This window comes from Oxyura jamaicensis, chromosome 8 (assembly GCF_011077185.1).
Source record: "Oxyura jamaicensis isolate SHBP4307 breed ruddy duck chromosome 8, BPBGC_Ojam_1.0, whole genome shotgun sequence".
In the NCBI taxonomy this organism is placed as follows: Eukaryota; Metazoa; Chordata; class Aves; order Anseriformes; family Anatidae; genus Oxyura; species Oxyura jamaicensis.
In genome coordinates this window covers 6,146,343-6,173,973 of record NC_048900.1, presented here as the reverse complement: position 1 = coordinate 6,173,973, position 27,631 = coordinate 6,146,343, and the positions used below count along the sequence as shown (strand labels likewise).

At 37.6% G+C, this 27,631-nt stretch overlaps 1 long non-coding RNA gene across 1 annotated transcript in view; it reads right to left on the bottom strand.

The window, feature by feature from the left end:
- Positions 1-11,265: 11,265 nt before the first annotated feature.
- LOC118170787 overlaps positions 11,266-27,631 on the bottom strand; it is an 81,672-nt gene continuing 65,306 nt past the window's right edge. Inside the window, exons 4-6 of the long non-coding RNA XR_004752883.1 lie at positions 14,840-14,924; positions 13,679-13,850; positions 11,266-12,028 (exon numbers count right to left, since the gene is read on the bottom strand). This is a non-coding gene — a long non-coding RNA (uncharacterized LOC118170787). The remainder of the gene's footprint in view (positions 12,029-13,678; positions 13,851-14,839; positions 14,925-27,631) is intronic.

Genomic DNA, 27,631 nt, shown 5'->3' with positions numbered 1-27,631 from the left:
CCTTGAATCCAGAGACTCCTTAAACACAAGTCCCACCAGTCAATTTACTTGCTTTGCCTCCACATCGGGGTTACATTGCCTGCATGTTTCTCTTTTGAGAATGAGAAAACAACCTGGAAGAAGAGCAGAAAAGGCAGGCTCACTAGAGGTGGCAGTTGTTGCCTTGCCAAATGGTCTGACAGTCAGAGGCATTAAGCAGCTCTTTGGGAGTCCTTTACTCAATGGAGACGTACCAGCAAAGGGTGATTTAGAAGAGTTAGATTAGAGGAATCCCAGCTTCAGCATCATATTAAATAACCAGAAACTAATGCCTCCTGTACCTGACTGTTCTTCCTCTTGAAACAGCACGTCACTGTGCATCATGGAAATGAAACAGCAGATGTTTCCAAATATAGAGCAAGATTCACTGTGCTCGTCAGCTGTCCTCCTGGACTGCAGGCATACATTATAACTGTAGGCAGAAAGCCACTTCAAAAATACCTTACAAAATTGGGGAAGAGATCTAAAATTTTAAATAATGAAGATATTCAAAATATTTACAGTTGATATTTGAAAGACACAGGGTGGGGGAGGTGGGACTGTTAGGAATATCATTCCTCCAGTGAGTCCTTTCCGCTAAATCCCTGCAGAGAGTCCAGCTGAATGTCTGCAGAAGAATTTGACACTAACTTCAATGGTAGTCATTCAGTGGGTGCTAGCTGATGAAAGATATGGAGCTCTTAGAGTAAGAATCCTGTTGAAAACTTGTGGCAGCTTTAAAAACAAAACCAGGTAATGGTTTCCAAAAAGGAACAAAGTATATTGTGAACTTGATACTCTTCTCAATTTATAGTTGATCTTTAATCTGCGAACCCACCCACAAAACAATTGCTAGTTGTTTTTTATTGTATATCTTGTTGAAACAGAGAAGGCAATCGGTGATATGATGTCCTTTCACTATGTTAGAAATAGCTTTGCAATTTGGAAGTGGTGGAGAGAAAGTATGAGCTCGTTGTTTAGGACCATCTGTCTTCAACATATACTGTATCGGATTATTGTTTATTTAGTTAGGAGGTTTTTTTTATAAAAGATGGGTATAAGCCATGCATTTCCATACATGGACAGAGAATAAATTCTTTAAATTAAGATTGATGGTGACAGCAACTACAGGGAGAAATAATATGGAAATTACAAAAGGACTCGGCCTCAGAATTTGCATGGATCCAAAAGATGCCTGAGGTTTCCAAAATATATGTCTGGCTGGCTCTCCAGGCTGCTGTTTTCACCAGCTCTGAAATTAGATGAAAATCTCAAGATTCCAATCCAATGAAGACAATATTGTTACTTTTCAGTAGGACAAGAGTCACCAATACCTTTTATTGAAGAACAGAGCATATTGAGAAACAGTCAATACTGGGAATAGGCTTCAGGGTGGTCTTGTGTAGAGAGTGAAAAGAGAAGGCAAGTCCAGAATAATTGTAACTGCAAAATTTGAATGTCTTATTGGCATGGTGCCCTTTCTCATATGTATACTGCAAAATAAAATGATCTGTGGAATTCTCAGGGATCACAACATTTCACTTAAATTAGAAGAAAGCTCACACTATGGTGTGAAGGACCATAATCTCCTGTCAGTTACACATACGCTTGCTGAAGTAGCTCCCTTTTACTGACATTAGATCTATTTCCTCTCTTTTGTAACTGGATTTGTTAGATTTTAATTGCAATGTCAGAAACAGGAAATATTTTTGTTGTTCTTGGTTTTGTTATGATCATTCTACGATGGAGATTTAGGTTTTATTTAAACTGGATGACCCAATATATTCAGTTCAGCTCCTAGACTGACTATCACTGAGTTGTCAAATGCCTGTTATGAATAGTATATAGAAAGAGAACAAGTTGACCTTGAACTCGCTAAATGTTTTATGAACAGTACCCATTTCCAGAAAAATATGCATATGTTTTCCAGATTTGCTCTTTTTGCTTTCCTTAAGGCTGTTACCAGTAATAAATGCCTTTCATCTTACTCAGATGCTTGTTACGTAGAAGGTTTAGGAAGGGTAGAACAACATTTTAATGATGAATTTAGTGCTTGTGGATTGTAAAGGATTGATTATATTGTAGGTTGAATTCCTGGACCTCGCCAAAGGCTATGGAGAATATTGTGGCTATAATGCTAGCATTGCTTTGTAAAACCAGTCTAGTTCTGTTTTATAATCTTCCATTACTGGAATGATTTGGTCTTGGTGACTATTCTTTCCTCTTAATCAGCACCTTCATTGTTAAGTGAAATCAGAGTAGATAATGCTGTTTAAATAGAATAAAAGAAAGCAATCATAATTTTGATCTGTCTAGCTGACACAAACTTGTGCATTATTTCCAGACATAAAAACGTGACCTTAGCGCCTCCAGCTGGTGCTGGAAACATGTAATTCTCATGCATATACCAGAGAAGACTGCAGGAAAGTGTGGCAGCTAGTAATATAGGATCCAGGTCAGAGGATCCAGGTTCTAACCAACAGAGAAGCACACTAAATAGAATTAATTTAAGACACTTGTGCTCAGCACTGGATTTTGATCAAACACTTCAAAAAGTAAAAAATAGCAGTTAATTTACTCTGCCATGGAATATATTGGTTCCTTTTCAAATACATTGGTTCCTTTTCAAAAGCTACTTTCAGCTCTTTCAGAATTTGTGGACAAAGTGGTTTCTAGCTAATATATAGTTTTAAATGCTTTTTTGAAAGCCTCTTGCATGATAGAGTTCATAGCAACAGCTTCTGCTACTGCTTTAAGAGCACAATAAGGTTTAATAAGAAGGATGCACTTCAGTTCATAGATTGCTTGTTTTCTGCTTTACTTTATTCATCATAATCCTTACCTCACCGCTTCTTAGTAAAAAAAAAAAAAAAAAAAAAAAAAAAGCAAGCAAGCAAGAAAAAGCCAGTGACCGGTATTGATCTTCTCTATCCCAAAGCAGGTTCCCCTGATCTGGATCGAACCTGTCTCTGTCAGTAAGAGTTTTTCCAGGAGACAGTTCTATTTAAAATGTTTCACAGGGCATCTAGCTATTTGTTCATTTGTTAGGAATGGTGGAAGAGACTATAATAGACAAGCAGCCTCAGCTGGCTGCTGGACGTAAGACTAGATCCAGTCATATCACAAAGACAGAATATACTTTCTGTGCAATGTGGGAAAGAGTTATAAGATACATCTTGACCCAGGACTTTTTAAAGAAACCATTATCAATATTAATTGAAATTCAAAATGCCCTTTGGAATTTCACTGTAAACATTTTTACTCTAATGTTGGTTTTGATGTTATGAATGAGAGGTGAGTGGTCGCAGCACGGTATACATGATAGCTATCAATTCCACACTGCAAGATCTCTCTTCCAGGTGAATGTAAAAGGAAATATGTTTTCCTGCAGAACACATCCCCCACCACATACTCAAATAAGTCTGGGAAAAGGACAGAGTCTCATTATCATCTTTTTTATCTAATGAAAACTATCTTTGTGGTTTTTAAAGCACTTCATCTGAAGGACAGCTTCAAATGAACACTGATATCCATAAACAGTAGAAAAGAATGTGTGGTGCAAGTGTAGTCCAGACTGTCCTGTGTCATTTGTAATATCAAAGACCACTAAACTCACTTGGAGAGGCAGAGTGCCCATCCCACATTAGACATGGTGAGAAGAAACCTGAGAACTGTTCCTTTTCTTCTGACACACTTACAAGACAAACACATGCTCCATTAAAAATAACACAGGTCTGCTCTGCTCTGTTTCCCTCCCATGTGTCTGACTTAAAAATATGCCTCAGTTCACAGTGTTATGCTTATTAAGATATAGTATTACTGCTCTGCAATGAGCCACTTCAGAGGACACAGCAGGGAAGCTGGTTCCCATTGCACTAAACAGGGCAGCCCCTTCAAACCCAGTGCTGGAGCAAAACACTCTTTTTGCAACACTCTCTCGTCTTGCATCTGGAGCTTATTCTTTTATTTTTTCTTCTCTTTTTCATGTTATTTTCTTGAGTCATGACGGTTCCACCTCTGAAAAGCTGTAGTGACATAATTGACACCCCCAGCAGTTGGGACCGGGAGCACTAGAAAGCCATGTATTACATTTGCTTTTCTCTGCACAGGTCACTGAGCATCCAGTCTGATATTAGCACATCTTGTTGCGGAGAGCTTTTAATGCTAATTTGTTACCTTTATTTAAGAATAGTCTGCTGATGGGGAGAGAACCAGCATGCTGCCTGAACATTAGATATTATTTTGACCTTGCTTTATTCCTGCAGTAAAATCTGATCGCATGTTGCAAATGCACAGTTATTCATACTGTTATTCATACCAACCAAAGGGGCAACCTAGATCACAACTGTAAGCGGAGGATGAGGGTATGGAAATGATGTAGGGTTTTGTTTTCTTCTTTTTCTTCTTTTTTTTTTTTTTCAGCTCTATAAAGGAACTCGTGTCACTGTTTTTTGCAATAAAAAACAATACATCAAAATGTTGGTATAAATAATGTAGAATACCACTGAACATGTAGGGCCATACCCAAAGCTTGAAGTTGAAACAATAAAAAGACTGATGTGATATGTGGTTCCAGAAGAAGCAGATTGGAAAAGCAGTCTGCTTTGTATCTTAGTAATAAAGACAGTTTACATGGGTTTGTTGCCCAGCTTCTTTGAATGAACGTGGCACAGTATATGCTGGTTTGGGAATGAAGGGCTGGCAGTTTTCCCCAGCAGGTTAGCTAGCCAGAGATTCCTCACACTGAAATTACCAGTGAACAGCCTGACCCCAAGGGCTGGGTTGCTGTCATGTGGCGGTGGCTGTGAATGTTTCAAATATTTAGCACTTATGCATACATTAGCTCATCTTAATTGTTTTCCTTCAAAATGCCTGCAGAAAAGCAATTAGGTGAACCTGGTTTTAAAGTGTTACAGGTTTTTGTGACACCTTCTTTTTAAAGACTTTATGCTTCTACAAATTAAAGGATAAGTTTTTGGTTTTGGTCTTGGTTTTATCAGAGCAGAAAGTTTATCACAAATTAAGAACATTTAAAATTTTTCTCTTTTTCAGTATAATTTGATCAGCATTTCTTTTCTCATTCCCAGCCTGAATGACTATTGTAGCTGAGGGCCTCCATTCAGAACAGATAATTTATGAAAGATGATCTTTTATCATGAAAGAGAATGGCGGAGGATTTGGCCTGGGTATTTTTTTACTCCTTATCAGATCCTGCTTCCCATCCCAAAAGAGTAGGGACTTCATTCTTGTCCTGTGTGAGCCTCTTTTTAAAACTGAACCGTGTTTTCTAAAAATGTCTATTCACTCCATAACCATTGACGCAGGTCTCACGCATCCATACTTCTCTCAAAAAAAATACAGCCTAACAACAACATTTTGATGCTCCATGTGTATTTCAAACGTACTGCAAATTTTTATGTCTGCATTAAGTCCCTTAGTCTTGGACACGCAAATAAGTGTTTGTTGTTTTTTTTTTGAGCTGCCCCAGTAAGGATTCACACAGGGAATTTTTACGTAAATTCACGTGCTAGGACTGGTAAGTAGGTTCCCATTGTGGGGTTGGACAGCCCAAGGAACTTCACACCTAGGCTGGTTCACGTTATGGATATCAAATGGTTTTATTCTCACACAAATGTAAACAGCTCAGGCAAAACTAGGAATAGTTCGACTCCGCCAAGTCAATATTCGCTCTGGAGACTAGAGCGCAATAAGGAAGTAAAAAGGTATGTCTTCCCCCAGGGGAGTCTCTTAAGAGTCCAAAAGAAAAGATATCCTCGAACTGCATCCAGCCTACACTACAGCAGTACCCGGCAAAGCTGCACTGCGGCCTGCCAGCGTGTCACTGCATCTACCAAATAAAGCATATGCAAGTCCAGCTGACAGAGCACTCCAAAATACTAACCTGGTAAGAAAAGACAGAAAAGAAAGTTTCCAGATGAGATTTAAGAACAGAAGTTAAAAAGAGTTAATACCTTCTTTGAATAAGGAAGAAGAAAACAGAAGAGGCTGTGGCTTGGATGGCACTGACTGAGGCAGACACGAGCTGGAAAACCATGGTGAAAGGGTGTTTCAGTGCATTTTATGCTGAAAGCTTTATTAAAAATACAACAAAAGAGAGAGGATGCATAATAATAGTCTCAGGCTCTGAGAAAATAGCCAGAGCTCTGGAGACTGACATAAGAAAGATATTCAGGAAGTCCACAGGGGTGGAATTACGTCTGTCATGAAAGGAAGCAGTAAAGAAACAACTACAAATTTGAAGAAAGGCGAGGACTAAATGTAAGAGACATGCATCAGCAATAACTGGGAGATGCTGCTGTGCAGGTGTTCAGGCAAGAAAGATGCAAAAGCAAACAAGACAACTGCAAAGTGGCTATCCAAGAAGGCAATTTCAGATTAGTTTTTCATGCAGAATGTGATGGCTAAGTAAGACTCATGGACTCAAGGAGCACTTAGGCTTTTTCTCATTTATCAGAAGGACCACATTACTTTATAAGCATTTAAAAATCAGTATTTAAAATGAATGTATTAAGGGGATGGAAAAGTCATTTTTACAGGATACTTGTACACATAGGCACACCTTTTCTCCAGAAAGTCTGCAAGTCCCACAAAAGGCTCTAAACATTTTGTTGTCTGTAAATGATCTCAAATATTTAGTCAGTAGGTTTGATCAATGAGCAACTTTTCCAAAGCTCTCTAAATACCAGCAGAGTCGTTGCCCTAGGCTTTATTCCCTTTTTGCCCAGAAATATATGTAGATGACTTGTCCAAATTAAATCTGATTACTCAGATGCCAGGATTTGTGTTCTCAAAAACAGATATGTAATTTTCTGTTGAAATATGCATAGCATTTGTTTTATGAAAATATAGTTTTATAAAGGATTAAATTGTCCCCAAAGTGTATACAAACACATCAGCATATATGCATTCCTTCATTTTATTTCTGAGTGATAAAAAAGCTAGATACCAGATACCCATCTTCTGGGTATTTGAAGACGTGAGAGTCTGGAACCTCTCTCCCTGCTTAGGTGAATCACTCCTACCATTCTTAATCGTTCTTAATCTACATGTGTCTAGAAAAATTAAAAAGTAGAAAATATGTGAAGATTGAGCAAATCCTAGGGAACTGGAGGGATAATGGAGGGCAGAAGGGTAGGAAGAAATGTTATTTTCTATTTCTCAGTGGTAAAAGTGCTGATAAGGTGGATGTTTGTTTACATTCCTCAGACATGCCCTCTGTCTAACATTGTGAGTCTTTGGTAAACACGAGCACTGATATGACAGGCACCTATTCAGCTTTCTAATTATGTAAGTACAAATATCTATGATTTGATTTTTAGCAATTTCAAACAGTAGAAATGAATCTGATAAGAAAGGGAAAAGGTGAATTTTTATATGCTAATTCCCTCAGGAGCCAGGGAAGGAGAATTAAGAAATGTTTGTGATCTTAAAGGCAAATTGGCTGACATTTTGAAAGATATCTATAAAAATAAGTGATTAATAGAGATGGAAGTGAATTGTTTTTCCTCAGTAATTAAAACTTTAGGGTGATTTTTGTTTGTTTGTTTGCTCATCTGTCACTCAAATTCACAGACAGTAAGAAAACCTTCATATTAAGGATTCTGTTTTCATGTCATTGAAATGAATGTATGGAGCAGCTTTAAAGTCAGATCCAGGAATGGATGAAGAGCATTTTCTGGTCAAAAATGAGGCAAAATGAAACCAGAATCTTGGTGTCCCCTCTTCCTTCTCAAGCTCCTTGGCACACTGATCTACACGCACCCACAGCTGCCTACCCCAGTTGGCCCACAATGGCTGCCTTGACACAGAGATTCACTTGGCAGATGTTTACTTGCATCACCTTCAGGACCCCAGTGAGTTACCTTGACTGAAAGTCAAGCCAAAAAGATTCAGTGTTTGCCCCTTTCGGGTCCCAGTCTGTCTCCTCAGCAGCGCACCACTCTGCTCAGATCAAAAATCAATTTAGTTGCAAGGCCACATGGAAATTCCTCACAGCGTGAAAAACTCAAGACTCTGTCTTAGCAGAGACCTTTGGATTAAGCAAACAGTTGACCACCTAAAAGCGCTGGCCGTACTTCACATGCAAAGAACTTCATGTCCATCTTCTGTTCAGTCAGAGCACAAAACTTCAAAAACACTTTATGTTGCAATCAGTCAAACTCAGGACACATCCACTGTTGGCACTCCAGCTGGTTTTGCTCTTGTTGCATTTGCTGCAGTTCACTAGTAAATTATGACCACTTGTACTGGCTACCCACTGAATTATAGCTTTCCCTTACGTACACACAGAACAGCTCAGATGATCTAAGGGGAAAAAGAAGAGTTACTTTTTTTGGTTAGAAAGTTGGTTTGGGGGGGTTCTTCCCCCCTCCCCCACATTGGTCAGTTGTTTTCTTTCTTGTTTAATTCTTGTATTTTTCAAATTTAAGAATAATTGTGAGGCCTTGTGATGCTGATCTATTGTGATGATTTGTCAAAACATAATCACATAACGCAACGCAGGCCAAGATTTAATTGTGCTCTAATTGGAGCCCTCGTAGCCTTAAAAAATAAAGCAAAGGAGATTGTTTCACTTGCAACTGTGGGCTACAGACATAATAAGTGGCCCTGTGATGAGCTATCATCGGGGAAGGCCCACCAGATGGGAGGCATGAAACAGAAATGTTGTTTATTTCTGCAATCAAGCCAAAGTGAGCTGACAATCCTGGATGAAAAACTTTCTACAGAACTTTTACACAGAGATCAGAGACTTTTTCTTGGGACGTACCACCTGGGAATTTGTGATCCTTGTTCCTACCACAGTTGTATAACTTTAACATCCCACAGAGCTGACAGACTTTGACACTAACAACTGTGCAGGGAGTAAAACAGATTTACAAGTGGCAGTGACCTTTTCATCAAGGGAAGTAAAGTAGACTCGAATCCACCGTACCCCCGACTCACAGTCCTGACAACATCATTCAACATACAGTAGGAAAAGCACTTCAGCAAAAGTTTATGAAAGTGACATTGACACAGCACAGTACATTAAATGGATCCCACCAACATGCCATGAGTTTTAAGCAGTATCTCTTTTTTTTCAGTGAGATTAGACGTGTTTGCTACTTAAATACTTTGGTGTATTCTGTTACTCAGCAGTGACGATTTCAATGCTGCAGTATCGGTACCTTCTTAGTTATGAACATGCATATTTTGACCATACTTCTTCCAGTAAAAAAATAAAAAAATAAAAAATAAACAAATAGAAACAATCTATAATTGAATGTTCCTACCATCATTTTGTTTTTATCTTTGACCCCCATACTTCTGTGCAGCGTGGACAGGCCTTATTCACTATCTTGGATCTTGTTACCCTAGCAACTAATAGCCAAGCTGCCTTCAGAAAAAAAATGGAGGTGGCCTCTCTGATTTTTAAAGGAAATTGACTACTTTCAACCCAGTGAACACCTGTTTTAATTGCACTGTTCATGGTTGAGAATCTCTCTTGTCATTTTTTCAGAGATAATAGCAGTTTTATTCAGCTATGTGGTTTACTGCATAGAAGCAGTAAAGCAAAACTTCTTCTGTCAGAAACTTCAAGCGTAGCTGATTTATTTTTAGGTACCTAAAATCAAAAATTAAGTCTGCATCTGCTTATTCAAAATTTTTGCAATTTCAATATGGTTTAAAAGAAAGGCTACTCTTTTAAGCTTCTGTAAGAGTCAGAGCAGTTTACTAAGAACATTATACAGCTAATGAAGATACTCTGTCTTCAGAACAAAGAAAATTGTTGGACAAATTTATGGTAAAGCAAATTTTTCCTATTGATCAAGCCCTAGAGGGGCATTAACAACACTTAAGGGAACAAACTGCAGAAGATGGCATAACTGACACATATAAAAGACTCAGAAAGAGAGCTGAGCAGGGCTGGTAGGAAATGGAACACTTTAACATTACAACCCAATCATACCAAGGTCCATTGACCCTGTACTCATTCCAGATAATTAATTTACAACACATTAAACCTCTGTGTGAAGAAGGATGTTATGCATCAGTTGCGTAGGAATAAAAAGTGTTATTGATTTAAGATTTCTACTGTATCCTGCACTGACAGAAAGAAAGAATCTAGTGGTGTTTTAAAGACAAAAAAACCCTTTTCTGAAGGACAAGTTTGCTAAATAAGTGCACTTTACACTACATTTAACTGAAGTATTGTTGACACCCTAAAATAAATGCTGTTAGGAAAGAAACCCTCAGCATAATTAGGAGACTATGGCATGACTGGATAGTATTGGCATTCACTCTAGGAATCAGATGCTTGTAGGTGATAATGCTCTCTTTTACAGTAAGAGTTTAAAATAGAAAAACACATTGACAAATATTATTTAATGAATAAAATATGAGTGAGACTAAGCCGTTATTACAGTACAATGTCTAATGAGAATCAAGCCCATTTTCCTCATGAAGTCATTGTGCACTTAATGTGTAAAAGAAGGAAACAGGTGCAGACTGGCAAAGTTTTAAGATACAAACCAGGACTTGCTTCATTGACAGATTCTTTTTTTGTAATTAAATTACAATTTTCAGATCAAAATTCAGAAAATTCAGAATTTCAGATCAAATGTATTGGTTGGCTAGCACTTCTTACTTCAGTTTCACTTCTCAGGACCTTGGGACACTATAAAAGTCTGCCCTGTATTACTCGCAGCTTTCAGCAAATATCTACTTTCAGGTTCCTTTAAAACTTCCAGTGCTTAGAAGGAGATTTGAATCAGTCAACAAGCAATATGCTCCCAATCCACGAAATTCAGTTTCACACAAATAATACAAAGAGAGAAAACACAGAAGGGTCTGTAATTGATCTCAGCCTGAACTACAATGATCTCACGATAGGGAGAGAAGTGTTAACTTCCTGGCAAAAAGGCAGATTGTGTTTGCAGTTTGGTACAAAATACCCAGAAAGAGGCTATGGACAATCTAAAATGAAGCCCGGAATTTTGCAATGAAGGGAAGTTTCTCCAGTTGATTTGAAACCAATATGGGAGCACTGCAAACAAAATAGACTCATAGCAAAGTGTGAAGAATCTGGGATATAAAAGCAGGAGAATGCACAAATCCCACAAAATGAACTCACACACCAAGGCAGGTAACGCGAACCAAGACAATCCTTAGTGTTTAGAAGATTTAAGAACTGCAGTGTACATTTCTCTGCAAGAGTTTGTGAGTGTTTGCAGCATGGGCAAAGTGTGTGACAGCAGCAAGGTTACATCCAGGACTCTTTTGTAAAAGTCTAGCACAATAGCCTCAGGACATAAAGAAATGACAGCCTGAAAGCCAGCCACAGGAACACAAACAATATGATGGCAGCAACAGGGATACCAGTGCTGCAAGAAAGGGTGCACATATCAGTGGTGAAAAAAACTTAAACTTGGAAAAGAAGTAATTAATTAAAAAAAAAACTTTTTTCAGCATTAAACTTGGCTGTTTATGAACATCTCCAAGAAATACATGGTAGTTTCTCTCAATGGTACAGTCAAAACTGTAGTCAAGTGCATTATTCATCACGGGTACTAATAAAAAATTTAATGTCAGTGCTCGCAAAGAGTGAAGGGAGCCTTTGGCCTTAGTCTACACATGTAAAAAGTTATGTATCTTATTTATGGAAAGCTTATGTTAACTGAAACTGGCTATAAACTACTTATTGCCATTCCCAATAGGAATCTGATAAGCACCTTTATCTTACCTTCTTCTGAAACTGCATAGATTATTTCTCAACTCTGAATGGTGGATTTATAAACCAAATATAAATCTACGTGAAATTTGTTGCCTACACATGCACATATTGGAGCCTTTGATACAGGCACTGAATACAGATTAAAGGACACACGTACCCATCTGACATCCATCTCCCCTCTAACTATTTCTCGTCTCAGACTTGCAAATATGAATAGCAGAAGAATATCAGAGTATTAGCCTAGGTTGATGCACTCCTCACTTTCCTGAGATAACCCTGTATGCAGATCCTCCAGTTGGGCTGCAGGCGCTTGTCAGGCCATTTTCATTAGGGACAATGACAACAGCTTTGCAAAACATCACCTGTGTGGTTTGCAGTAAGTTGCAGGTTTTGTCTGGTCTGACAGAGCCTTTCTACAAGAAACCATACTTTTACCCAGTCTTAAACTCACACTGCCAAATCACTGCGACCAAAAAAATTACAGCAATCAAAAAACAGTGTTAGCAGTTCCCTGGTGGGAAAAATTATCTGTACCATGTTCAGCTGTACACAAGGTAATAAAATGGAAAGTCTTGGTCAGTCACAGGAACAGACAGAGCGACCCCTATAGAGTATTCCTGCATTTTCTCAAAACTCATTTTCAGTAAGACTGGTACAGGCTAAAGAGGAGGAAGCTTTCTGTTTTATAGCAACTCCTGAGCCAGTCTTGACTCTAACTCAGTGACAAAGAAAACCCCTCTCCCAGAAGTCTTGCTGGTCCATCACAGTAATTTCTCAAGTAGGTGAAATCATCACATTTTCCATTCTGTATACACTGAGGCATCCACACTATTTTTATTTTAAGCAACCAAATTATCATTTGCCCAGAGTAAAGGAGATAATTCATTTTTAATGGATTTCAATTTCAGTTAGCTGTTTTGCTGAAATCACTTTTTTTTCTCTTAAAAAGATAAATTATTTGGCATTGAAGTTTGAAACATAGCAGTAAGCAATAATCCTAATTTCCTAAAATTTCCTAAAATACCTTGTACCTCTCCTGAAAACTGTAATGAAATGAAGAGCACTTTTTTTTTTTCTGATTCTGTACTAAAGATATCTTTTATCTTTTGAGGTCCGCTCAGTCCGTATAAATATGCCACAATATTATGGATTTAAATAAGTATCTTCAGTGATATTTCAGTATTTCTCTGGAGCAAACTGTAGTACTACTTTTTGAGGGGAAAACAAAAAAAAAATAAAAATAAAAATAAAAAGAACTCTTCCCTCTCTTTCTACAATGAAAAATAGGAAAAAATAATAATAATAATAATAAAATGTTCTTAATTTGGGCTACAGGTTCAAATGCACCAGTCTTAACTTCCTGCAGCTTAAACAGACAAAATGGACAAAGAACAGTAAGAAGAAGCAAACTAAAGTGATTTTCTGTGGGAACATGATGCACTCACTGGTAGCACCAGAAGAAGAATGTAGGTTTCCTTATACTTTACCCATCTGATGACATTGCTTCTCCAATCCGTATCAGAGCTGCCTGTTACTTAATAGCTTGTACAATTATGTGAAAGTGTTAATAAGTAACCTGGGTGTGTTCACCCTTCACTAAATTATAATCAACAGTTGATTCTACATTTTATGTTTGTTTTTCTGTCACTACATGACAAAGATAAAGATTTCATATTTAGTACACCTGTATGGATAATTACACTACTATGCTACTCCTATTACCACAGTTAAGGAACTGTTCCTCTTTTCCCTGATTTATATGGCATGACATGGCCTCATAAAGTATTATTATCTCATTATTTAAAATCCTAGTATCTGATAACATGGTACTGTCAGTCGAATAAGAAGTTTGAGATTTCCCTTGGCAACAATGGTGGTGTGTTGAAGAAGGTATTGAACAGCTACGCCCAGGCACAGATTGCCTACCTGCAGTAAAGGGACTTGTGCTCCCTTGTGCTTATGCTCCTTCGCTCACTCTACGCCATGGTAACCATTGCACATCTCACACTATAAGCTTCCACCACACCAAGCTGACTCACAGCAGTTGTATGATTGCACATGCCCCATAGGAAAAGAAGTCCAGCCAAAGCACCTAGCCCTGCGGAACAGTCAGAGTGAGAGGCCCAAGCCGTTAATCAGGCAAGAAAGTGCAACAGTGGATAAATACACATATGAGGCTGAAAACAGTCTGAAAATAAAACTTCTAATTTCAGTTAAAAATACCAATGTTTTATTTTTGCTTATTCTCTAAGTTACTATTTTTTTGACTTTTTTACTGAGAATAAAAATTACTTACATTACAATATTAGCGTTTGGTATGGGATTAAATTTCAACTTTACTATCCTTTATTGAGCATTTCTTGCCATGCTTATTGCCATGGATCAAGAGCCCCTGACTGATCAGACTAGCACTCGGCACCTTATTGGTGTGCTGCTGATGTGTAGATAGCTACTTTTGTTGTAATGGAACTAAAAAAAAACACCCAGTTGTGAATCCATGATTCAACTACTTATTGACTCCCTGAGATCTAGCTGGTAGCAAAATTTAATTTAAAGTGCAATGATACGGTAGTTATTCTAGAATCCCTGAGATAACTCAGAATTTTGGGTTGCTTTTTTGTTCTAGTAACTGTTATGAGTAAATGATTTACTGCACAACAGATGACTTCTCTACTTACATTTTTTTGATTAATTGCTAAGTGAGTATTCACAAAGAGCTGAATCAGATCCCTATTAGAAGTATATTGCTATAATTCCATGATATTCATTTATCCTATGAATACGTATTTTCTATGCGAACTGCGTATCTTTGAAAGAATACCCGTTACATGAAACGGCATATCACACGAGGACATCAGAAGATAGGATTATTTTTATATTCTGTTAATTTCATACCAGTCAGCATCTCACTGTCTTCAAAAAGAACACTTTCTGATGGAAATTTGTGTGTGTGATAACTGCAACATCCGACCCAAAGAATAAGTCAAACTTTCAAACTAGATCAAAGAATGTAAAGTACAGGTAGTTAATAGTGAGGAGTTTTTTTCTTTTTTTCTTTTTTTTTTCAAATTATTCACCCATACTTACTGTGTCCCTCTCTAGAATTCATGGATCATTATTCTTTGTAGCTCATTTTTTCTTCAGTGTAAGATTGTGGGATGAAGTCCACATTCTGAAATTACACACAAATATGTTATAAAAATGGAGTGTTTGAAATCAATTCTAATGTTAAATGCAAAGGACATTCTGGGCTCATTAAGTAAAAATATCTCATTTAATGAGCAGGAAAGCACTGGAGCACACTGAACCCTGACACAAAGCAAATTATTTAAGTGATAAATTATATTTTATGGGGAATGTAAAAGTTAATAATACTCAGGGGTAAGGTAATAAATGCAGAGGTGTAACTAACTTCATTGACTGCTTTACTTACAAACATGCCATATGTACCTGGTTACTTGAAATAGTAATAAAAGGAATTGGCAGAAACTCCTGGAACCCAAGATTCACGCAGAGACCTTTGTAGCATTCTTTTTGACTAAACAATGTGTTTTATGCTTTTCAAACTCATTCTCCTCCCTCTTTCACTTTAAGATATATGCCTCCAGTCTTTGCTTTTCACTTTCTGTCAAATATTTGATCTTGCATTCATTAAAACTAAAACCTTCTTATCTACCAGAGAGGCTAATAAAATCTGTGCTCATTTACCTGCAATGATGCCCCAGAAGTGACCTAAAACTTTACTTGAGAAGAACCAATCTATGCTGAAAGAAAACAGTGGATCAACTGTTAATCTACTGCCCTTCTAGGGCACACAAGTTCAGTGGCCCTGAATCTCCTGCTGTTATTGCTCAGTGAGATCAATGCAGTAGACAAATTCAGTGAGGATACAGCTCACAAATACACGTCTGTACATTAGAATAAGGGTTTTTAGCTTGAAGTTAAGTATCAGAGTTAAAACCCTTTCGCTATATTTTTAAAGGGGTAAAAGAGATGATGAAGGTATGTAGCAAGTAGAAATCAACTGAGGAACATGCACGATCAAAACTACATCCTATGACTACTTCCTTAATCTTAAAATGGAATTTGCAATACTAACATTGTCTTCTCACTTTTCCCCCAATTTTATTTTATTTTTACATTTCCAGGTCAATGGCTAGACCTTTATTCTCATTGATGCATCTAGGAAGTGAACATAATATCAGAGCACCGAATGTTAACCCTGATTTGGTACAATTTGTACATGGACGGGACAGTCATTCTCACAGCATGAGCCGGAAACCTTCAGCAGAGCTGTTGTACAAAAGCAATCAAATGAATCACAAAAAGGATTAATTTCCACTGCATCCGAGACTATCTATATATGTGCATTTTTTCCCTAGGAATAAAACTCAGCATTCAATCTTGAACTAAGTCAACTTCACCTTAGCCTATTTTTAGTTTGCATCTTTAAATAGTCATGATGGTGGTCAATGATCTTGAAACCATTCAAGTGAGCTCAATACATCCCTTAGAATTCATAAAGCCAAAATATATACAACAATGAAAGTGTTTCTGAACAGGTCCTGTATATATATATATATATATAAACTGTAGGAAAATAGCCTAACTCAAAAAATAAAAAATAAAAAAAGCTGATCCAAATTCTTCCTTGAGCTCTACTAACCAACAGTAAATGTGATATATAAGAGATCATTTTCCAGCAGAAAAGACATGCCTTTGAAAGATAATGTAACTGGAAATATAGTCTAGAAATATAGTCAAGAGACCCGGAGCTACATGTAAAATATTCAGTCTGCATATCTGCTAAGAAATAGCAGGCAAATCCACATCCAGATTATAAATTCTCAAATACATGTTTGGCCAGCCTATTCTCTCCTTCTAAATACACAGATAACTTAATGTTATATCCTTTTTGAATCTTAATTGAAAAATTCCTATTTCACAGGTGTTTTTGAAGCCTGTGTTTTGGACAGTAGCTGAAATTTCCAAGTAATCCATTGACTCCAGAAGCCAGGAGTTGGAAGAAAACTTTGAATATTGTAAGCATTGTGAGTTAGAAGTACCAAGAATATGAGAAGATGTATTTAAACAGTATTTTAAATGTTTTATTGAAGTATTTAGTAAATTAAACTAGAAATGTCTGGCATTGTAATCCAGTGCTACAGCGAGTAAACAAGACAGGTACATAAGACTTCTACTATAGCTCAAAATGAAGTTGCCATTGAAGGTCAGACTACTCAAATGGCTGGTACATCAATTCTTGTACTCCTGTCAATATAAAGATGCTAAAATGTATAAAGGGGCCAATATCCAGATCCTTGGGAAATCTCATGGTAGGAGTCTTTCTTTCCTCCATTTGCACTGTCTTTCTCTTGGCTTTAAACCATTTCTATGGTCAATAGTCTTTGTACCTGGGAAATACTTCCTTGTTTTTTTTTTCAAACCTCCAGGCTATCAAATATCAGAAAAAGAGTATATATATATATATATATATATATATATATATACATTTAATTGGAGAAAAAACATGTCCCTGAGAATGCAAGGTATGTCTCTTATATACTTAGCAAATATTTTAAGTTTTTCCAAAATCTCTTCAGATCCAGACATGGCAGGCTCCTCTATTAAAAATAATAATAATAATTCATGGCAAAATGTAACTTTTACCTGCAATTTTCAGATTGCAAGTAAAGCAGATTTTAAATTGCAGCAGTTGGATGTAGTTAACATATGGAAGATCACCACACTGATTTGTTTTCCCAGAAAAGGATTGTTCCTTTCTGTCAAGGTGATCAAGGAATCACAAAATAGTCTAGGTTGGAAGAGACCTCCAAGATCACAGAGTCCAACCTCTGACCTAACGCTAACAAGCCCTCCATTAAACCATATCCCTAAGCTCTACATCTAAACATCTTTTAAAGACCTCCAGGGATGGTGACTCAACCACTTCCCTGGGCAGCCTATTCCAGTGACTAACAACCCGTTCAGTAAAGAAGTTCTTCCTAACATCCAACCTAAACCTCCCCTGGCGCAACTTTAGCCCATTCCCCCTCGTCCTGTCACCAGGCACGTGGGAGAACAGACCAACCCCCACCTCGCTACAGCCTCCCTTCAGGTACCTGTAGAGTGCAATAAGATCGCCCCTGAGCCTCCTCTTCTCCAGGCTAAACAGTCCCAGCTCCCTCAGCCGCTCCTCGTAAGACTTGTTCTCCAGACCCCTCACCAGCTTCGTAGCCCTTCTCTGGACTCGCTCGAGCACCTCCATGTCCTTCTTGTAGCGAGGGGCCCAAAACTGAACACAGTACTCGAGGTGCGGCCTCACCAGAGCCGAGTACAGGGGGACAATCACTTCCCTGGACCTGCTGGCCACACTGCTTCTTATACAAGCCAGGATGCTGTTGGCCTTCTTGGCCGCCTGAGCACACTGCTGGCTCATATTCAGCTGACTATCAACCAATACTCCCAGGTCCTTCTCTGACAGGCAGGTGATGGTAAACTCCCACTAGGAACTGCAGTAAATAAACAATATTTTTAATGCAGAATTTTCTCCTGATATCTTTTGCAGCAAGTACATTTTTTTGAGAGAGAGACCAAAAAAATCATTTCCCTCTTTAAAGCATGAACGAACTGCCTATAGAAATATTCTTGTGAAGTTCTTAGATTGGATTCTATTAGGGAGATAGATGAATGTCAAGTCTTCCTTACAAGGTGGGTAAAACAGCAATTTTCTCTGAAATTTCTTTTTAAATAAATAAATAAGACAACAAAACACGTTGCATTTCTCTTTGGAGAACTTCAAAGAGATGCAGGGAGTAAAGAGGCTGCATAAAGCCGGGAAGCCAAGGGACAGAAGGGCTCAGCATGTTCTCTGCTGAACTTCCCCATGAACTTACAGCACACTCGATAACAAAACCCATGTCTTCTGAGTCTTTCTAACCAGTAGATGCTGCTATCTCTACTTCTCCAAACATTGCATTTATGTTTTCAGTTGCATGTAGAATAACTAATGTAGTGGTGCCAGCCAGATACTTTATATCACCAAACCCCCACAAGCAAATTTGTTTTACACAGCAGTTGAATGAAAAACATCCTGTAGAGAGTGCAAACGCAAGGGAATGAGAACAGAAAACAGCACTAGCAACATGATTTAAATTAATTAAGTGAGCATTAATACCTCCAAGACATTGGTTCTTATACTTTGTGGGAAAAGCTGTAATTTACATGTACGATAATTTTAACACCATCTATTAATTAGATATATATGGTTACTCTGTTTAATTGATACTGTAAACAAAAGGCCCATTTGAAAACATATGCTGCAATAATTAAAATGCTATTATGCTGACAGTGCCTTTCTTTGAGGAACTTGTAACATCTGTATTAACTGTGATAAGCATTGATTATCTGGAATGATATAAATATTTGGGGAGCTAATAACAATCAGGTAGGGTTTCAGTGCATGCTATAGACAGCAGAGATAAATCACAGGAAATCTACATCAAAGTTGGTTTGTGAATAAGTTTGTTTTTGTACTTAATGACTCAATATAAAACACACACACAGAAAACTCTTCAGAGATTTAAAGCACACGGAAATGCCATAAAGAAACATCCCATCCTGTGCAGCATTTCTGTACATCTGTAGAATCTCCCTGTGCAGCGTGTAGGATGTCAGCACAAAAAAAAAGGGGGAATAAGTTCAATCCATCAAGTAGTTACTATGCACATTTACCAACATTAGACATTTGAATTATTAGGCTTTTTTTTTTTTTTTTTTTGAAAGGCAGAAAAAAAATCTGTAACTCTCATCCCTTTCCCTTGGGAAGGTTAAATTAGTGATGCAATAGGTTAATTGCAATCTAGTTCCCATTCAGACTGGGTCAGCTGCATCTTGGTTCTGAGTCAGATACTTATTTGTTCTGAGTTACTTTCATTACCACAGACTGCAGTAAGGGCTTACATCACTTGCTGTCATCCTTTAAAGGTGACTTTTCCCTTCCCACTCAGGCGTTCCTCTATATAAACCCCCACTTCCTTGGTCATGGTACTTATCCGCCCAAAGACTCTCAGGCTTTCTGGAAGAGGTGCAGGCTTAAGACTCCTGGTAAGAGGCAAGATGACCTCAACCTCAGTGGAGCTGAAAGGGCACAGCTGAAAGCAGGATCTGCTCTGTACGTTCATAAATGACAATGTTTACTGCCACTCCGTATCCTTCTGTATCCATCCTATCTGTATTCTTTGCACATAAGACAAGAGCTCATTCCTGCAAATAAATGAAAGAGAGCACCAGAAACTGTTTGGGAATACACACAGCGATATGTGCTGATGTACAGGAGTAAGGGCTGAAATCCCAAGGCTGATCCTGACTTCAGGACTTTGTGCTGCTGCTCTCGAGGCCAGTACTGGTAACAGAGGAAGAGCCTGGTACATCAGTAGGACTCTGGCCCCAGTAATAAAACGGGTGCTTTTTGCTGACTATTATGGGACCACATTTTTACTCTAAATGACTGAGTCCAAACATGTGCCTGATTTCAAGTGACTGAGAAGCCCTGTTGACTACCCATCCCCATAGGACTTCCCACATACTTGTGATCAGGAAAGAAGCCCAGTTTATGTAAACCTTTGCCCATGAGTCAGGGTTGAGTAAACAAAGACTTTTCCATATTTTCTGCAAGCATTCCACTGTTAATACACAGCATGCGACATTTGTTTCTTATTAAGTTGTATTTTCATTTCTTTGCTCTTGTAATTTAGGTCTTTCTAACACTCTTTGTTTAATTCTTTTTTTAAGCATTGCATTAACTTGCCTTCCTATAACCTCTGTACAGCTTGCTCTGTGATTGTTGTAACAATTTGTACTATTCCAAAGCATAGGCATTAATTGCGTCTCTAGTTATTATCTTGTCCTTGTTTCTTTCAGACTAGTGGCCTCTGATTTTTTTTTCACAACAGCTAGGAGGCTAAAAAGACATCATCTTCACAATAGCATAAAGTAATGTTCTGCAGACACAACAATAGCTGTTTATTGCACCTTGCATAAACTACTTTAATTACCTTCAGATTACTGGTGTTATTCAAAAACATTCATTTACAGCTGAGAGGGTCCATGGACATTGACTGAAACTCTTTACAACATACAGTACTTCGTCCTAGGTTGCAGCACAGTGTATTATAGTCCTTGTCTATTCAAAAATAGAGTGATTTATACAAAGGAAACTTTAGATATTCATATCGTTTTGATTATCTTAATACTATCATGGCTTTTGTTATTCTAAATTAAATAAATTTACAGCAATGTAGCTGAGCTGAACATTGTAAGGTAGCAGTGCAATAGTAGTGCCACCATGAACACATTGCTATGTCTAAACCTGTACCTACGGCAGGTTAGTGCACTTTTACTCAAAATATATGAAAATCCACACAGCTTTATACAGCTCCACATACCATGTTGGCCATGAAGTCTAGTTTCACTGACAACTAAAACAATTCACATTATTTTCTGCAGGCCCACGATATCGCAGAGGGCTGTGCTGGCATAGCAGTATAAATGATACGGGAGGACAGGAAGCCTAGGAAGATATTTTAATGACTGGTTCCTTCTCATTTTCGGTGTCTCAAATGCTCCTTCAACAACATTCATATACTTGCACAGGGCACATGACCAACCAAAGAGGTGATTATTGATTACGTGTTGCAGAGGGCCACACAGAAATTCATCAGAGTTGGGGCCTCACTGGAGGTGATGCTTGGAGCAGGGAAAGGGTCTTGGTGAGCCCGGCATTATGATCTCTTAAAAGACATCAACTAAGAAGGCAGAAAACAGTAGTAAAGCATGGAGAGCTGATTTGCCCTACCTGATTTCTGGTGTACTTCAAAACAGAACTAGAAAATTAATTCCTGTAATGCTACTAGGAAAATTAATAAACATCTGCTTTGGCTTACTATAACCTCTTCTAAGTTAGTTTCTTGGCACATTGTATTGTGCAGGAGGCCTGTATTTATGTTCCATTATCATAAATAGCGCAGAATTGGTTAATTCTACATTTCAATTACAATAATCATATTTTAAATATATAAAGGCTGCCACGTCTCATATAGCTCCCCACTACAAAACAAGGAGGTTTTCATTCTTAAGATTCTGTGTCCCTTTAATGAATCTTTTCAACAATGTGGAAAGTAATTCCATTTAGATGTTATGGGGAGGGGGAAATTTACATTTAGGTAGATATTTGCCTTTCATTTCTATCTCATACAGTTACAGAGTGCATTGAAAGCTTCACAGGTTTTGCAATATGTTGGAGCAACTCTTGTGTGTTACTGTTATGTTAATAATTGCTGCAATTTGAGACTATGCTTTTGTAAGTACCAAAGATGTCTGAATGCATTTGTTTCTAAATAAGAGAGTCTGTGACAAACACTTACTGAATAGCAAAAGGAGGCAGAGGGGCTACAAGACTGTAAATTAAAAAAAAAAAAAAAAAAAAAGAAGAAGAAGAAAAAGAAGAAACAAAACATAGCACAGCAGCCCATCTGAATGACCTTGATACAGAATCTACTATTAGCTCTATACAGGGCTTCAGCTATTCATTCTGTTTTGCTTCTTTCGGATGACACTAACTCCATTGAAGGAAAGAAAAAAATTTGGGCAGAAATAATTAGATTTTGTCTGAAAGGAAAAAAGTGAGAGTGACTTATCAGGAGCATTATAAAATCTCATGCGTATCCTCTGCAAAAGAATTTGTACACAACTATAAATTTTTTATGTTTCTATCAAACATTGATAATAAAGGTTTTAATATTTATAGTTACCCTTGGCCAAACTCTCAGAGTTCCCTCTCTAGCAGGGTACACTCACAGAGGTACACATTGCCTTTGGGTACCGCTGATTGGGACAGTAAGCACATTATGGATTTCCCTTTGGAATATAGCATTGATGCCCAGCTCTTCTTAATCTTCTTAATATTCAATTTTACGTATTCCTCTGTAATCAGCTTTATCCTGAATTCTAATGAGTTCTGGTTTTACACTGGGAGCTGTGTCTTTTAACAATCAATGTTATTAAAATGACCCTTGATAGTGCATGATTCCACAGTGGGGATTTTCAAAGCTATGTACAAAAATGCAGTTCATTACCACTTTAATATGGAAGTTTAAAACCAGAACTTCTTTCTGCCTTGTTCAAAGCAATTTCTCTAGCTTTGAACAGTTGCTTGGCACACCATAGTGAGTATTACAAGATTTTGGCTCTCTCTCCATGGTGGCCCAAAAACTCCCAGCAAAGCAGGAAATGTGGTGCTGGAGATGGGATAGCTGGTACATTTATGGTCACTGGTCTGACTGCAGCCCAGGAAAAGACTGATTAAAAAGCTCCAAGATGCACGGCACTTGGTATTGGTTAGATCTTTTATTGCATTATTATAACTTCATGGGAGTTATTTAATGATCTTTTAACTAGTTTTATTGCTTACTGTATATAATAACCACCAAATTGCTGGCAGAGATAAAATATATTAGGAAATGAGTTTCATCTCAATTGCCCTTCTATGGAACACGTGAATCTCTGAAGTTTGTTTCCATTGTACAGCAAATATGCCCAATACAATTACAAGGAGATTATACAACACTTTGTTGAAAGGATATGAACTGGGCACTAATTCCTAGGCGGAGCCAAGCTGGGACTCAGGGGAGGTACCAGCTTGCAGTGCCAGCACTGCATGTGTTCTACCGAACAGAACTGCAACATACGGATCTAGGATTTGCCTGCTCCTTACCAAGAAAGAGAAAACATGCCACTTTAAGGGGAGTTTTAAACTGAAATCAAGACATAGAAACTGTATTTTGAAACAGACAGATGAATAAACAAAAAAAAATAAACAAAAATAAAACAGTTCAGGAGGAAAGCTTTCATATGTCTTTCAAAATACACAGCAGAGGAATGACCTTTTTTATTATTTTTGGAAAGACAGAGTAATGAAGAAGATTAACAGCTGCTGTGTAGGTAATTATTCATTAGAAGTTACCAATAAAAAGACTGTTTAGAGTGAGCAGAAAGGTACTTCACATATAAACTGGAGGAGGGTAAATATAGACTTCTGAAAATCAAATAAAGAAACCTTGAAACTACTTACCCACCCTTCAGTTTCAGCTCTAATTTGTTCCGTCCTGAAGCAGAGTTCAAATATTTAAAAAGTATAATATAAAACAGAAATCCCAGGCATCCCGTATTCAACAGCAGTTTCCTTTTCTCCTAAATGTCATGAAAGGAAAGCCTAAGAAATCAAAAGATTGTTTCAAAAACAAAGGAAAAGAATGCTCATACCAGAAAAACATGGTGCCTGCTCAGTGTGAAAAACATTTCCCCTTTGACTTATTTCCATTATTGAGAGTAAATAACCAAATTAATCCCAATGGTAGATTTGAAGTAAGCAAGGCAAAAAAGGCAACACTTCACTTGAAAAAGAAAGGACCTATCTCAAAATACTTAACAGAACTGAGTCCAAGTGGAATTTGTGAGTTTGCGTTAGCATTTAGGTAAAAATACAATTATCTGGGTGACTGTAGGCAGATCCTTACCATGGCATTGCATTGCAAAGGCGTGCTTTGAAAGAAAAATGAACTCTACAAATCAAACTTGCAGGACAAATAAAAGTTAGCCTGTGCAGTTCGATTATACTCCCCCTTTTCTGCATATGCATTTGGATGCTGCTAGTAATGATGTGATTTTTTTTGGTTTGCCCCGTGCTGTGACCTGGCAGGGTACTGCTGTGCAGGTGGGCAAGGATTCCACAGCAGAGGAGAGGACGGTTAGCCTGACCCCCACCTCATTATGTCAGAAAACAAGAGGTGAAAGACGTGGCACAACAGGATGCAAAATGACGATGAATTCTTAATCTGATGATGTCATAGTGTCCTAAACTAACAGAATGATGTCGTAGTGTTTGGTCATTGTATTCTACCACACCTCTTAGGCAGGTTGCTGCTCTGAAACTAGGCAGTTCACCCAACTAAACCCACAGGTGTGATGGGCACGTGTTCCCATATTTGCCTGTGCCTGTGTTTCTGATAGCTCCACTGGTGATGACTGAAATTGGAAATATTTTATGACATTCATCTTTCAGCGGATGTTCAGCATGTCACAGAACTGAGCCTCTTGACACTTAATGGGTTAAATCCTAAAAGTTTGATTTGAGGACAGGTCTTGAAGAGTTAGGAAGAGCTTTAAGTCCTATTAAAGTTAATTCACTGTAGTGGTTTAGCAATATGTAAGATGAGTCCAGAAGGCACTGAGTTTTTCCCATACCACTCAAACCAGCATAATTCCATGGACCTAAAACTCCTTTCTAACTGTGTAACAGGCCTGACCCCAACTCTGTGCCCTCATCTGAACACAGCTGACATTTTGTAATCACTCAGCTCTTCACCTAAGTATATCCATAGTTTAAGAACTCCCTAGCAACTTTTTCTCTAATTATAATTTTACCTAAACAGTGATGGGTTTTCCTTCAGATACTTGTTCTAGAAAAATCATGAAAATTAAGTTAAAATCTCATTGGTGAAGAAAACCTTACACTAATGATGGTTTGGAGCTCTCTGGAGAAGAAGAACATGGCTCAGGCTAGATAGCCTCACATTTCCGTAGTCTCACCTGGAATTATCCTCTCATTATTTCTTTTGTAATCACTCTCGGAAAAGGAAAACAAATGACTGGCAAATGTCTTAAATACCAGGATGCTTACCAGTCCAGGACTTCATTACTCAAATTTGAGATTCAATATATCCTCTTGACATTAACTGCCTAGCTGAAGAAATAGATATCTTTTTAATGTTTGGGAAATTACAGAGGAAGGTATTTACAGCCACTTTAGAATATTGCAGCACAACTGATTTACTACCAGTATAAAAATTGAAAAATATCTCATTGCCTCATTGATCAGTATTGAAATCCATGGAAACAAGAAAAAATGTGGAGGTAAGCATTTATTATCCTGTAAAGACAGTTTACTTTGCCTTGTCTTTCCTAAATGTCTGTAAAAGAATAACAGTTTGTTCATTTGCCTATTCTTAGGGGGGAAAAATAAGGGCATAGATGGATAATGCTATAGTAGTTGGGACTTAAATGTATTCAAAAATCAGTAATGACTCGTGAAGTCAAAAAACCCTGAGTAAATTCAACATCTGTAAAGCAGTACAAAATAAGTGGTCATATGAATTGATTGTCCCTTTTAAAAATGTAACCTGTTTTATACAGCCTACAGAAAATGGTAAAATATATATATGGTAAAAATACATCATCTTGGAAGACTAGATGTAAAAAAAAATACACAGAATTGAGCAGTTAATGTTGATGAAGTTATTTATTTTGTGTGAAGAATAACGTAAAAATCACCCCAAAACATATATAAATCTCATCTAAGATTACTTAAAGATTCACTGGAGGCCATATTGTATTTCTTGTTTTCCTGATTAACAAATCATCACTGCACAAAGCAACAGAGGTGGTCAGTCCCCTTGGGGTCACATCAAAGAGGCCACCGTGAAGCTTCAGATGTTATTCAAAAGCAATCTGAAACTTGTCTCTCACTGTTTGTCCCATCTAGTGTACTCCACAGGGTCATCTTTAAAGGAGTGTCTAGTCTGAAAAAAAAAAAACCTTTTGTGGAAGATACTTTTAAAAACTGTTTCATAACCGTTGACTGTTTTATGAATGGTCTATGTTTAGAATCGAAATTCTAGACTACATTATTGTAAAATAGAGGGGATTTTCAAATCAGTTGTCATAGTCCCTAGATCAGAACTACAGAATAATTTTATTAAATTTATTTTTAAGTTTTATGCTGGAATTTGAAAATGTGTCTTTTTTTTTTTTTTTTTTTTAGGTGTTCTCAGAAACACTAGTGGCACATTAAATAATGTTTCAGTGTATTCACTGCACATCCAGCACTCATGGAAAAGATTTTTTTGTAGTTTTTGTTAACACTTTGAAGACTCTACCAACATTGTGCCTTAGTACATGTGAGCTGCTTGAAAAGATCAAAGTCTTATTACAGCCCCGGTTACTCCATCAATACCAACAGGATGTTTATAAACCATGATTCATGTTGGGTATACCAAGAAGAGAACACAGACTTGTAGTTCTCAGTGATAAACAAAACCAATAACATTTCTCAGCTATGGAAAACTGATTAAAGAGTTATGGGCAAGCTGTCATAGGAAGGAAAACCCAACAGGGCTTCCCACTTTTAATAGGCAGGCAGGAAGCTGACTGCAGAACAAGTTCTGAGTTTCTAACTTTATTCTATGCACAATAAAGTGATCTGATAAACTCTCCAGAGAGGATTTACTTAAACCCATGATTATTCATACAGAGTTAGGGAATTCTTTCAGCAAATAATGCGTTCATCAAATGTGGTTTTCAGCACAGAACTATTCAGGTATTTCCAAAGTCACAAAATGAAAATAACTGAGGACTAACATAACAATCCCAAAGAGGCAGACCTTGCCAGGCCATGAGGACCCCAGAGGTAAGGGTACTTCTCCACAGATAACAGCATGGGTTTGAATTCCTCTTCTGCAAAAGGGGACGCTGATCCACACCTCCCATCAACTCAGAAAGCATTCAAAACACTAAGCTAGAGGAAAGTCTCATTGTTTCTTGGAAGATCCAAAACATTTAAAATGAAATAAAAAGAAAGAACAGAGTTTAGTGGTCTTGCAGTTCATATCTCCCAGGAAGTAAGCTTCAGCTGTGCTGAGACTTTTCATATAAAGGGAGGATTTAATCACCAGTTTCATTTCCTGATGACTTGCTAAAAGAAATTGTAGACTTTCAAGACTAGTGATTAAAACTCAGGAGTAGTTCAACATGCTTCCTTTCATT